This window comes from Aegilops tauschii, chromosome 6 (assembly GCF_002575655.3).
Source record: "Aegilops tauschii subsp. strangulata cultivar AL8/78 chromosome 6, Aet v6.0, whole genome shotgun sequence".
Taxonomy (NCBI): domain Eukaryota; kingdom Viridiplantae; phylum Streptophyta; class Magnoliopsida; order Poales; family Poaceae; genus Aegilops; species Aegilops tauschii.
This window is the reverse complement of record NC_053040.3, coordinates 29,286,523-29,299,166: the sequence shown is the minus strand read 5'-3', so window position 1 is coordinate 29,299,166 and position 12,644 is coordinate 29,286,523. Positions and strand designations below refer to the sequence as shown.

Here is a 12,644-nt window from a genome sequence, read left to right as displayed (position 1 = left end):
ATCATTAGTCTTCGAGAAGAATGATATTAAATAACATAGTGGCCTGTGATGTATTTTCGTACCGAAAATGCATTTGGCACTAGTCCTCGCTTAACAAGATCATGGGTGGGAAGCGGGAACTTCGGAAGTGTAGTTGATTATCTTCTGCTCAAAATTTATGCTGCTATAATGTTGTATGATAATGTTGTAAGGGTACTAATTGGTCTCTTCTGCTGCTTATCAGAGATGGGGGGAAGCAGCCACCGCCGCTCTACCTCACCGGAGTACGAGTTGGATGCTTTCGAGTTCTTCAGTGTCATACTGGGGACTTCAGTATCAGCCACGAGGCAGGTATATAAAACGAGAGATCTCCCCTTCACCCATCTCATTATGATAACTCTGTTGTTTGCTACATCACTCCTTGTCCCAAATTGTAGAGGCTGCCTGACACTTTTATGAACATGCTGGGTGGAGATCCGCCAGATAATGTGAAGCTCCGACAGGCCGGCAGCGGGGTTCGCAGGCTGTGGGACGTGGAGTTGGTGATCGAGGAGGGCCACATGTACCTGTGCCGTGGCTGGGAGAAGTTCTACAGTGCCTACGACCTGCGGACCGGGCACTTTATTCTCTTCAGGTACGACGATGACGCCACAATGCTCATCGTGAAGGTTTTCAACACGACTATGTGTCGCATGCGCTACGCTGACGACGAAGATGCCAGTGCGTTCTGCCTCTTCTTATTCCTCTACATTTGGCTTTGTCTCACATCGATTGTTAACGGTCATTGTTGCATTTGGACAGGCAATGGAAGCAGCAGCAGCGACACTGGCTACAGCCAAAGCAGCAGCGATTATGGCTGTAGCAAAACCAACAGTGATTCTGGCTTTAGCGAAAGCAGCAGCGATTCTGGCAGCAGCAAAGACAACAAGAAGGATGATCCAGACTGGAGTGGGGGAGAAGAGGAGCAGAGTGGGGATGAGGAGCTGCAGGATGACGATGGGAATCAGGCTGAGGATGACCTAGCGCTGGTGGTGGTTGACCAAGGGCAAGAGATGGTGGTGGCTGACCATGGGCAAGAGATGGTGGTGGCTGACCATGGGCAAGAGATGGTGGTGGCTGAGGATGACCTAGCGATGGTCGTGCCCGTCCTGCCTGAAGGTGGCCTCACGATGGTGGTGGTGCCTGACAATGACCACGCACCGGTGGTGGCGCCGGCGATCCCACAGCTAGGCGACATGACCACGCCAATTGTGGTAGAAGACTACATCCCACAGCTGCCTCCAGTGCCTCGCCGCTCTTGGCGCATCAGGCTGAGGAAGGAGAAGGAGAAGAACAATGAGAACCGAACTATGTCAGGTATGTCAGATCTCCAAAATGATATATATATATATATATATATATATATATATATACTTAGTTACCTATGTTATCTCTAATATGCTTAGTTTCCTATAGGTTAGCTCCAAAATTACTTATGTTAGCACAAAATGATCAAGTTTACATAATAAGCTTATAGTCTTCTTCTTATTCTTCTTCTTTTCCAAAATGACATATGTTAGCTTCATTTTACCTAAGTTGGCTCTAATATGCTAACTTAGAGCTTATATGCTTAGTTTCCTATAGGTTAGCTCCAAAATTACTTATGTTAGCACAAAATGATCAAGTTTACATAATAAGCTTATAGTCTTCTTCTTATTCTTCTTACTCTTCTTCTTTTCCAAAATGACATAGGTTAGCTTCATTTTACCTAAGTTGGCTCTAATATGCTAACTTAGAGAGCTTATATGCTTAGTTTCCTATAGGTTAGCTCCAAAATTACTTATGTTAGCACAAAATGATCAAGTTTACATAATAAGCTTATAGTCTTCTTCTTATTCTTCTTCTTATTCTTCTTCTAGTATTCTTCTAGTGTTCTTCTTCTTCTAGTATTCTTCTAGTCTTCTTCTTCTTCTTCTTCTTCTTCTTCTTCTAACTTCTTGTTTATCATTTTGCAGATTTGATTTAATTCACGGAAGCTTGCATGGATGGAGTGCTTCTTTTCCATTTGTGTTTTTATTTTGTATCAATGTGAAACTTTTGTGAATTGATGGATAACGGTGTTGGATGAACAATGTGAAACTTTTGTAATATGTAACGATGGAACTATGTGTTGGCTATGTATGTATATATGATGAAACTTGTCTGTTGGATATGATTGTTATATGGATGCTTGTTGTATATATATGTGTTGGATATCTCATATGTGAAATAGTGACCTGAGATTAAGAAAAAATGATTTTTTTTAAAAAAATTGTTACTAATGGCGCGGTGCGCCATTAGTATACCAGATATGACTGGCGCACCTCTGGGATACTAATGGCGCACCTGTGGTGCGCCATTAGTATACCAGATACTAATGGCGCACCTGTGGTGCGCCATTACTAAAATATTCTAGTGGCGTGGTGCTAGTGTCGCACCAGTAGTGCGCCATTAGTAGGCAAAACTGGTGCGCCACTAGTAAGCCTTTTTCTAATAGTGGGGGCGCCCCCACTTGGCTTGGGGGGGAAGCCACCCCCTTGGCCGCCGCCCCCCTTGGAGATTGCATCTCCCAGAGCTGGCGCCCCCACCAAGGGCCCCTATATATAGTGGAGGGGAGGGAGGGCAGCCGCACCACAAGCCCTGGCGCCTCCCTCCCTCCCGTGACACCTCTTCCTCCCTGCTTCCGCTTGGCGAAGCCCTGCCGGGATCCCGCTACTTCCACCACCACGCCGTCGTGCTGCTGGATCTCCATCAACCTCTCCTTCCCCCTTGCTGGATCAAGAAGGAGGAGATGTCGCTACTCCGTACGTGTGTTGAACGCGGAGGTGCCGTCCGTTTGGCGCTCGGTCATCGGTGATTTGGATCACGACGAGTACGACTCCATCAACCCCGTTCACTTGAACGCTTCCGCTCGCGATCTACAAGGGTATGTAGATGCACTCCTCTCTCTCGTTGCTAGATAACTCCATAGATTGATCTTGGTGATGCGTAGAAAATTTTAAAATTCTGCTATGATCCCCAACACTTCCCCCATTGTTGTATCATCGTATTCAGGGAACCCATGGCCAGGATAGCTGTCGTCGTCCTCTTCTTCTTCATTGTCTTCCATCATAACCCCTCTTTCTCCGTGCTTGGTCCAAACATTATAGTGGGGCATGAAACCGGACTTAAACAGGTGGACGTGAATGGTTCTTGACGTAGAGTAATTGTGATCATTCTTACAGACTAAACATGGACAAGGCATAAAACCATCCGCCCGCTTGTTTGCCTCAGCCGCAAGCAGAAAAGTTTGCATGCCATTAATGAACTCAGGAGAGCATCGGTCATCGTACATCCATTGTTGGCTCATCTTCATTACACAACACCGAAAAGACCAAATTAATACAAGTTCATACATAAAGTTCATACCTAAAGTTCATACAAGACTTAAATGCAACAAACAAATAACTCTCTAACTAAAGAATTTAAATGCAACAACAAATGCGATCAAGATCGCAACTAAGGTAACAATTGGTCCAACAGCATAATGATACTAAGCCTCACTATCAATGGCATATTTTCTAATCTTTCTAATCTTCAAGCGCATTTTCTCCATCTTGATCTTGTGATCATCGACGATATCGGCAACATGCAACTCCAATTCCATCTTCTCCCTCTCAATTCTTTTCAATTTTTCTTTCAAATACTCGTTTTCTCTTTCAACTAAATTTAACCTCTCGACAATAGGGTCGGTTGGAATTTCCGGTTCACAAACCTCCTAGACAAAAATATCTATGTCAACTTGATGGGCATAATTTGTCATAAACACGAAATGCAACAACTAGTTTTAAAAGACAATATACCACATCCGAATCATAACAAGGACGAGGGCCGACTGGGACGGATATCAAAACCATGGCACTATGTATAACAAACAACGTACGGGTAAGATAATTATACGAGTAACTATATGTCCAAATCACACAAACATCAATTTGGTAATGTAAAACATTCATGAACAAGAGGCTCACCACAAGGTGGTGGCGGCGACGGAACGGTGCGGGCGATCGACTGTGGTTACGGCGGAGATTTAGAAGGCACTAAGTAAACCACACCTACATATGCAACCTAAGTGTTATTTTTTACCTCAAATTGCATATAAATCAAATACTAGCACATATATTTCCTCCCAAATTACTAAACTCATAAATTAATCACTATACAAAGCATTGCAAGAGCTAATCTAGCAATGAGAGATGAAAGGACAAAGTTGCTAACCTTTGTGATCTTTTGAATGGATGGGGGCCTTCAAATCTTGACAAATTTTGGGCAAAATGTGTGATGAGCTCGAGAGGAAGAGGGGAAGAACAGAGAGGAGAGGGGAAAGGGGAAGAACAGAGCAAGCTTGGGTGGACGAAGGGTTTATGTAGGACGACCTTTAGCACCGGTTCATGCCACGAACCGGTACTAAAGATGCTGAAGGGGCCCAGGACTGACAACATCCTGCCACCACTCACTTTAGTACTGGTCCGTGGCACGAACCGATGCTAAAGGTCGGCCACGAACCGGTACTAATGAAAGCGGCCGGCTAGCCGTTGCAACCGGCACTAATGCACACATTAGTGCCGCCTCAAAAGCAAACCGGCACTAATGTGCTTGACATTTGACCCTTTTTCTACTAGTGCTCTGCTATTATTCAATGGAACATCCGCGGCGCCGGCCCATCCTCCTTTGCGATCTCATGCATCGTGATCAATTTTATTGTTGTTCATACTAATGACCCAGCTGATGTGCAATTTGGAAATAAAGAACAATGTTGTAATTTATTTATTGAAGTTCAACACCTTTTTTTGCGGGATTCTTTTATCTATTCATCATAAATCATGGCATTACAACAAACACTAGAAATAGTAAAAAAATGCATGCAGATCCGTAGGCCACCTAGCGACGACTACAAGTACTGAAGCAACCGCTCACTATTATCATCATATAGTTTTGTTGGAGTCCTTTTCACCGGAACCATTAGGTCGTCTTTGAAACAAACCAAAGAAGATGATGCTAGAACCGCTTGTTATTGGCAATCGGCGGGAGTCTATATGCAATAGTTTCATTTTGTTTTCAGAGTCATTATCAGTTTCGAGAGGTCAGGGGTGAAAAACTATATGATATATATGTTTCTTTTTGTATGGCTATATGCTATATATGTGGTGTGTAATACTCCCTTCATCTCAAGATAAGTGTCGCAGACTTAATACAACTTTGTGCTAAACTTTTAATAAATCAGTGACATTTATTTTGAGACGGGAAATAGTAATATACCAATTTCAGCAATAGTAGACGGAGACGTGCCCGGAAATGGACCTTCTTCTCCACGATGAGCAAAGTGTGTCTCCGTCCTAAAATTAGTAGTTTTAGCAGTTCCTAAAACAATACCGCGTGGGTTCATATGCGGTCAGTTCCAACATGATCCATATTCGAAGCTTCCATTAATGCCTGACTCGGTACCACATGTAGTCTCCGCGGTTCTTCTCTCTCTCTCTATGTGTGTGTTTATTCACGAGCTGTCGATTCCAATGTGATTGATCATGCGTGAATACCCTACTCAGTACCACAAATAGTTTCAGCAGTTCCTAAGAAAAATACGACGTGCGTTCATAGGCGGTCAGTTCCAACGTGATCGGTCATCGGAGCTTCCGTTAAGGAAAACGTTTATTTTAAGTCGGATGAAAACAGCCAAGCGCAAGCCGCCTCCCTCGCACGACACGTGTCCAGCCCACCCACCGCTTCCTTCCCTTATCTCCCGAAGTCGCTCGTTCTCTGTTCGTCTTGCTCCCCCGCTCGTCCTCTGTTCGTCTTCCTTCCCCAATCCCAATCCCTTGAACGCTCTCTTTCTCTCCACCACCCCCTCCTCCATCTCACCTTCTTCTCCAACGCTTCCCACGCCACCGCCGCTAGCCATGTGCCCCCTCCTATCTGGTGCACGCGTGCTGCCCCCCCCCCCCCCCCCCCCCCCCCGCTGCAATCCATGGGGGTCTCCGCCATTGATGCAAGCATAGGAGAGCTGCACAACACCGAGCTCCGCCGTGGCAGCACCAGTGCTCCGGCGCGGCCGCCATGCGGTTGCCGTTGCAAGCACGTCAGATGCAACGCCGCCGTTGCTGCCGGGAGGGGTGCTGCAACCGATGGATCTCGTCGGCGGTGGTGGATGCTTCCAACGCAGAGCGTGTGTTGTTGCGTCCTCGCAGATCTCGACGGGCGGCGGAGCTGCAGTACACCACGGCGGTGGGTGGCGGAGCTGCTGTTGCGACGGGGCATCTTTCCTCAACTCCGGCTGCAGTGGAGCTTCATCACGCCGCCGGTGTTGCCATGAACGTCGGTCATACGTTGCATTGAAGCTTCACCGGAGCCGACGGTGCTGCATTGGAGCTCTGCCGGAGTTGCATTGGAGCTTCGCCGGACACGTCGGGGCTATAGTGGAGCTCGTCCGGAGTTGCAATGGAGCTTCGTCGGAGCGTCGGTGCCGCGTTGGAGCTCCGCCGGGGCTGCAATGGAGCTCGGTCGGAGTTGCAATGGAGCTCCGCCGGGGTTGCAATGGAGCTCGCTGGATGTCGTCGGTGCTGCGTTCGAGAACCGCGTGGGGCTGCAATGGCGCTGTGAAGCTGTCGCGATGCACTGCTGTCGTGGCGTTGTGGCGATCCAACGGCCCCAGGACACAGATCTGACGGCTGAACAGGCGGATGATTTCTTGATTTCTTAGGAAATCATCCGGCTGATTCATAGCAGCGGCCTTCCGTTAATGCCCTACTTGATACCACATGTATTCTCGGCAGTCCCGTGTGTGTGTTATCAGTGAGCGGTTGGTTCCAATGTGAGCGATCACCGGATCTTCCGTAAAAATCCTACTCCACAAATAGTTTCAGTGGTTCCTAAAATAATACCGCGTTGGTTCATAGGCAGTCACTTCCAATGTGATCGGCCATCGGAGCTTCCGTTAATGCTCTACTCAGTACCACATGCAGTTTTTGCGGTTCCGTGTGTCCGTGTGTGTGTATCTTCATAAATCACAGAATGAGAAGTTGATGGTACCCTCCTCTAGTAGGTCCTTTTGGTTCCAATAATTCAATGATATAATGTTTAGTATGCATGTATACACGTAGATGGCTTGACATACGATTATTCGATGCGGAAAAAAACTTCAACTAGGCACGTACGCGCCCTAAACATTCTTGTTAATTACTAGTTCCAGTAGGATAATACTCCCTTCATTTCACAATGTAGTGCGCACGCGCTTCCCAAGATCTAAATTTGATCATAAATTTAACCAACGAGACCGACTGCGGTGGGAGCAAAAATTATACCACTGAATTCGAATTAAAATACGAATTCAGTAGTATAATTTTTGTTCCCGCCGCAATCGGTCTCACTGGTTAAATTTATTGTCAAATTTAGATTTCGGAAAACATGGACGCACTATGAATAAAGGAAGTAACATATCTATGGGAACTAGTGTGCCTGGGAAGAAACAGTCATGCTGCCATGGACAGATGAATGGCACATGCTGTGTACACTTGCCGGATAATAGTGCGAGTGTGAAGTTGTTTCTGTAGTAAGCTACGTTAGGCACGTGCACCACAGAAACTCCCCTAAATCCTTTCACCTTTTTGCCTTCCTCTCTCAGCACGAATCACGGAGTATGGGTTTTTTGGCTCAGATAGCTGAGTCTGTAGTAAGCTATATATAATGTATTCTAAGGATATATATATTGGTCAATTAATGTATATATAGAGAGAATTAATGTATTCTAAGGATATAAATAAATAAGTAAATAAATAATGTATTATATTTATAAGTTACAATTAATGTATTCTAAGGATATATATATATATATATATATATATATATATATATATATTGGTATAATTAATTTATTCTAAGTAATATATAAATAATTAATGTATTATATATAGGTTACAATTAATGTATTCTAAGGATACATATTGGTACAACTAATGTATTCTAAGTAATATATAAATAATTAATATATTATATACATAGGCTACAATTAATGTATTCAAAGGATATATATTGGCACAATTAATGTATTCTAAGTAATATATAATTAATTAATGTATTATATATATATATGTTACATTTAATGTATTCTAAGGATATATATTGGCACAATTAATGTATTCTAAGTAATCATTTATATTGATAGACATATTCTTGGAGGTGTTGCATTGTATCTCGAAACTGGATCTCCTCCTCCTCCTCTCCCCCCTCCCTCTCTCTCTCTCACTCTCCATATATAGACGCCAACAGTGTGTAGATAGAGCAATCATATTGTAGTGTACTCCCATTAGAAAACATACACACACACTCACCAAGGAAGTATTTGCAATTTCAAGTGCATCTTCCTAATGGACAAGCGCACCGGCCTTGCTCATGCAGCAACGCTGCTCTCGCTGTTGCTTCTTATGTGCTTTGCTATCCATGTCCATTGTAAGTCACGTCCCGACTTACTAGTAATTCCCCTTTGTCGCATAATGAAACATTTTGCTAATATTATAATCGCATCAAAATAATACAATTGAAAAAGAGTTCAACCCTCGTCTCTGCAAACTAGTATGTCCTACTCGTGCATATTTGTATTTACAAATAATGCTAGCTTGTTCTCTAGTCGATTGGACACTACCACAAAGATTGTCCATGGTTATTCCTGTTTTGTTTTATGTTTATACTAGAACAGAATGGCGCGCGTTGCCGCGCCTGTCCATTTAAATGAGAAATTAACATGAGTTAAAAAAAATTGAACATAACCATGAGACAATTTGTGATAGAAGCCATGTGTAGATTTTATCTTGTCCATGAAACATACAAAAATATCACACTCCTGGTGCCTGATACCTAAACCACAACATGTAAAGCATATAAGTTGGATGGTTCGACAATGAAGTCGATAACAATATGTTTTCCCTTAATCATAGCTAGAACATATGGTATTTAGGTTAATATGATAAGGAGAAAAATAATATCAAATGTCGATGTTTTCCTGCCTGCGCGCCTTCAGCAATTGTAGGGCTGACAGGAGGTGGTGATGGAAGCTAAGGCAGCAGGAAGCACATCACAGATGGGAGAGGATAAGCAAAGCGCAGGAGAAGTTAATGAGCAAACTAATGTTACTGTTTTGGCCGATGACTGCAGCTATGTCCCAAGGCTGATTGGCGATACGCCGACACCTATATGGATATGATAAAAATATGGAGAAAGCATTTCCTAAGGCAAAATACAATGTAACTCACCAAAGCAGAGGCGAGGAAACTGTTCTAGTTTCAGGACAATCAGCACACAGATCATTAACTACTTTCGCATCAAGGTAACAAGAAAATTCAGTGCATCACATAGTCCAAAATCGTGAGTTTAAGAACATATAATTACAAATACATTAAGATACAACACCAACTCTTCAATCAGGCGATCAAGCTTTTGTGAATTCTGTACTCTAGAAAAGAACATATATGAATACTGAAGCATGCCATTTATAAGGTGAACATGGACGTAGCAATTGGGAACCTGCACTCTTAGGCAGTGTATTTGGAAAGAAAAATTTACTTGATTTTCTTTGATGACGTTGGTTTTCTCGGTCCCTTCATCACCCACACCAAAATCAGAATTATGCTTCTAAAATGTAAGGACACTAAAATGTGCCGGACACTGGAAATGCAGCAATCAAATTAGTATAACTCAAAAATCTAGGACCGATCACGTTACTGGGTAGTAATTTTGCATAGGTATAGGGTATATATCTTGCAGAGCAAGCTCTTGGAACTGGGAGGGACTATATCACAACCAGGGTTAAAAATTTCAACGAGATTCCAGTGAAATTCCCGAAATTTCGCATATTTCAGTGGGGTCCAAAATATTTTTGACCCCGAAATTTCGATACATATTCAAACTGATTTCAAAATAAATTTAAATTATGTCAAAATTCATTATAATTATGTGAAATTTGAAATCTCAAAATCCGAAATAATTTCCGAAATTCGCATATTTCTGTGAGCTCCGAAATTAAAAACCTTGATCACAACTTGAAGCAGGCTAGTTCTTGGACTCTAGAAAATTCATGAAGTTGTGCAAACGAGAGGAAACCCACGACAAAGATGAGCAGTTTGGGCATGGCCTGCTGTGGACAAGTATTCTGCGATCCCTTGAAGACCATCGCTATCAGAAGGGGAAAATGGTGTGGCTGTGGCACGGAGAATGCTTACTCGATGCCATCCGTCGCTTTGGAGATCAACTCCACGACTGCGCTACAAGGGAACGCGGACAACGGAAGGGGCAACCGTCGCCGGCTGTCGACGTGGACCTGACCATGACCAGTCGCACCACTTCTTCCATGATAGCCAGCGCCGCCCTTCCCGCCTCCGCCAGTCTCCTCCTCGAGCCCTCCGTTTCCAGCGGCCGCCGACAGAGGATGACACTACATCCTGTTGATGCGGTTGTACTTGTACATATATAGAGGAGGAGCTGCTGCTAGGGTTCGCGCGCGAGGTCTCGTGAGACAAGAGATCGAGGGAGGAGGAAGAGGACATGGCCAGTGGAAGGCACCTACGCGGCGCATCTGCAGGATCTTGCCAACGAGACGGCGGACGCGGCGGCGCATGGCACGCCGAGGAACAGAGGAGCAGTTCCTGGAGATAACTTGTGCCTGTTCCGTGCCTGTTCTTGGAGGCCGTCGGCATAGATGTAAACTACGACGACGGCTCAGCCGTCGGCATAGCCCTGCCCCAGGAGGTACAGCTACGCGACACGTGGCACATGTATGCCGATGGCCTAGCCGTCGGCGTAGTTTTAAACTATGCCGACGGCTAGGCCGTCGTCATACATGTGCCACGTGTTGCGCAGCAGTTGGTCAGCACTTGACGGCGGCCACCGTTAGGCGGGGACGTTGCCGACGGCCTCGGCCGTCGGCACAGATGTACGGACACCGTCGGGATAGGATCTATGCCGACGACCTTTCTATGCTGACGGCCTCCGGGGCTACGCTGACGGATATGTTGCCGACGGCCCTATGCCGACGGGGGGCCGTCGGCACAGGTCTGTTCCGACGGGAATCAAGGCTATGCCGACGGCCAGGGCCGTCGGCTCAGGGCGCGATTCTGGTGGTGGTGCGAATGGCCAGTTTTTTTTTCTTTTTCTTTGAGGCAGAAATCGGAGCGCGGCCTGGGCCTGGGCGTTTGACGGCCCGATTACGGACATGAACGGGAGCTCGTTCTGCCCGCAAAGACGGTGCTTGCAGCGCCTGAATGACCCGGGGACGATCTACATTGTCCATCAGAGCGGTCGGACGGCTGAGAGGCTCAAAACGCTGTGGAGCTCGTAGGTAGCTGCGTTATACACGTGTTGCCAGATCGATAATCGTCATTTGATTTGGCAATCAACATATACTGATGGATATTAATGGTTGATGTGTATTTTTCTCACGTAGGCCGAATCATGGAAGACAAAGTCAGCGAGAAGATTAATTTACCACACGGATTATGCGTGCATAGGGGCTATAATTGCGGGGCTCTACTCCATTGCAACTGTTGTTTCTTAAGCAACATCTGCTATCCTTCAGTGGATTTATGCACGGAAGCGTGCAAATAAAATACATACTCTTCTTCAGCCACGTTGGCACGCCGGCCCATCCTCCTTTGCCTTCCCATACACTTTGATCAGCTTTTATGTAGTTCCAAGTGATCACGCTAATGCGCCAGCTGATGCGCAGTTTGGAAATAAAGAACACTGTTATTATTTATTTGTTGAAATTCAACTGCTCACCGGAACTGGTAGATCGTCTTTGAGACGTACAAAAAAGATGATTCTAGGACCGCTTGTTATTGGCGTTTGGCAATCAGCAGGAGTCTATATGCAATAGTCTTTATTTTGTTTTCAGACGCATCGCCAGTTTCGAGGAGCGAGGGTTCAAAAACTATGCGCAATGTATGTAATAATGTTCGTAGTAGAAATTTTGGCAGTGGTAACCGGAGATGTGCTCAGAAATGGACCTTCTTCGTACTACGAAGACGAGCAAAGGAGAGTACTGTTGTCGCCCCAAGAGCTGTCTAAGTGTGTCTCCGACTGCCCCCGCGTCGTCCGCCTGGGCAACTCGGGGCCAGACCCATGGATGAGGGCGGCCAAAGTGGCCAACCGCACAGGGCCCCAAATTCTTGGAGCCCCCAATCTGAGAGATAGCCTGCCTTGGTTCAGTCACCGCACGTCCATGCGCGAGACGCACCGAATCGACAATCTCTCCTCTGATCGATCTCTGTGCACGCCTCCGCCGCCAGTCCCCTGCCTAGGGCCGCGGCCTTCCCTAGCCCCCGCCTCCGCGGTCAGTCCCTCGCCAATCAGGCCGCCTCTCGCTTCTCCGCCCTCCCATGCACCGAGCTGACGAACCGATGACGGCGACTGATGGCATGTCTACTGCAATTCGCCACAGGCCGTCGCTCTTCCCTAGTCCAGCGGTCTAGCCCCGCCTGCTACCTGTTCCGTGCTAGCACCACCGCACCGTTCTTAGTAGTGCTCCCCGGCCTCTGCCCAATCGCCCCAGCCACGGTCCTGCTGCTTCCGTACGCACAGGGACTGCCCGTGCCTCCAAAGCTGAGCAACCCCAACATTGCTCT

At 45.9% G+C, this 12,644-nt stretch overlaps 1 long non-coding RNA gene across 1 annotated transcript; it reads left to right on the top strand.

Annotated features, from left to right (window-relative positions):
* Positions 1–8,335: 8,335 nt before the first annotated feature.
* Positions 8,336–11,776, top strand: LOC120967314 (uncharacterized). Its single transcript, XR_005761125.3, has 2 exons — positions 8,336–8,478; positions 11,465–11,776. It is a non-coding gene; the product is annotated as an uncharacterized lncRNA (long non-coding RNA).
* The last annotated feature ends 868 nt before the right edge of the window (positions 11,777–12,644 follow it).